This window comes from Myodes glareolus, chromosome X (genome assembly GCF_982192425.1).
Source record: "Myodes glareolus chromosome X, mMyoGla1.1, whole genome shotgun sequence".
Taxonomy (NCBI): Eukaryota; Metazoa; Chordata; class Mammalia; order Rodentia; family Cricetidae; genus Myodes; species Myodes glareolus.
Window position 1 is genome coordinate 123,409,708 of NC_142053.1, and position 2,297 is coordinate 123,412,004.

Below are 2,297 nucleotides of genomic sequence, written 5' to 3' on the forward strand. Positions count from 1 at the left end.
GACTCTTGTTGTAATATAATATGAAAAACACCTCATCAGAAGACAGACTACAACCTGATCAAAGCCTTTGAACTACAGTGCACATCTGTGTTCTCAAACACTGACCATTATCAAGGCACTCTACTGATGGGAGAGGTTTGCCTCCTCCCAACTTGGTTGGCCAAACCTTTGATCAAGAATGCTACCTCAAGTCTCCCTTGCCCAGTGTTTCTATGCAGTTCAAAACTGGTCCTCTGCAGCATCCAAACTGGCCTCTTCAAAGGTAGATGTTAAATTTCTGGGAACTGGAAGCCTATCTTGTGTAAAACAAAGCCTTAGATGGGTTGAATACATAGGGCCTGAAGGGCAAATAATAAGACTAAGGCCATATATATGCACTATTGCAATTAATTAATGGGGCTGGGACCTGCTACAGCAATGAAAAACCCAGATTAACATTCCTGCAGTCCTATGAACTCATAATTCTGGGAAGGATATAATGAGGTATTATGGAAAAAGGTCACCAGCCATTCAGGCTGTACAAGAACATACAGCAAATAGCAAACCTTTAGAGGTACCAACAGCCCTACCTTTAAAATGGTTAACTGAGAAGCCAATATGAATCAAGCAGTGGCCTTGAGTTGAAGATAAATTACAGGCTTTGGAACAGCTGGTATGGGAGCAAATAGATGCTCACCATATTGAAGAATCAACCAGCCCTTGGAATTCTCCTGTGCTTGTTGTAAAAAAGAACTCTGGTAAATGGAGAATGGTGACAGATCTAAGAGCTGTCAACAAGGTAATTCAACCTATGGGTCTGCTACAGGCTGTAATTCCTTTCCCTTCTCTATTACCAAAAGGATGACCTCTTATAGTTATTTATTTGAAGGATTGTTTTTTCGCTATACCTTTACAAGAAAAGGATAGAGAAAAATTTGCCTTCACAGTGCCTACTTATAATAATTCTCAGCCTACTAGGAGATATCAATGGATTGTCCTCCCACAGTGTGGGGCGCAGCTGTTTGGCCAGCAAGCAGAAACAGCCACGAAATCGAGAATCCTTCCCAAATCACCTCTTTTATTGGAGCCACTCAGTTGAAGGGGAAAGCGGGGGGACGAGAGAGAGAGAGAGAGAGAGAGAGAGAGAGAGAGAGAGAGAGCAGGCAGGAGAAGGCGAGAGAGGAAGTGAGAGAGGGTGAAAAGCCCAGAGGCAGCTGCTTTTAAAAGGTGGAGGGACTCGGGTCCTGATTGGTGAATACCATCCCACAGAAGCCCGGGGGTACAAGGCTCAATTGCACATGTGCAAGCAAGGGCGCTCAACCCCATGTTGCTATGCCAAATATGGACTTGTATACCTCCAAGCTGTAGGACCACCTGTGCCATCTTGTAATGGTGATTTCTCCAGGTGGTTCCTTACAGATCCCCCTTTTTTGTTTTTAAGAGCAATAAGGCAAAACTATTTTTCAATCAGGTCCTCACCTCATGATGTGTGGACCGATCAAAGGAAAGAAAAAGCAAGATACACCCTTCCCGTGCAATGGGACAGATTTTTCCCTGGGAGTGTTAGGGCTATATCCAAACACCCTCGCCTATGCATGCCTTCCTCTGTGCAGTGGGACTATCAGGTCCCTAGAGGGTGCAAAGGCTATGCAAGGCACATTGTCTACGAGCTCTTTTAAGGCTGAAAGCCAAACTTGGGGTGAGGATCCACATTCCAAGGCAGCCAAGGCCTGTGCCACAATGACCTTGTCCCTCCTCATTTGGGCTAGGAGATGGCACACCAATCAAAGACATACCGCACTTCCACCTAGACAGCATGCCAAAAAATATTTCTGCTCCCACCCATTCCTAAGGAAGGAAAAAGGCAAAATAGAGTCAGTCAGAAAATTGCTCAAAGGTAAGAGGCTGCACAGGGTGCTGCTCAAGATGATCATGTGAAACAGCTGCTCTTGACACCGCCCAGGGGGTCATCTCTGCTGCCTCCACAGGAATCTTCCACAGCAGGGCACTCAGCATCCACTGGGTCATCTTTCTTCTTTGTAGCATCCTCCACTTTTTTGGTCAGTCTTGCTGGCACCTAGATTGGATCCTCACGATTCTGAGGGAAAACGCAAATTGCCCCCCTGGATCTGATAATTACCTGATCCGGTCCGCACCATTTGTTAATCAATACATCTTTCCACATGACCAAATCTTACTCCGCAGAGCTTTCAAGCAGGGCATGCCTGTCTGCTGCTGTTTTTCCAGCAATATTTTGAATTAAAAAATTAAGTGTAAAGAGTGCAAGAGAAATCCTTTCTCTGAGGGAAGCTGCTACT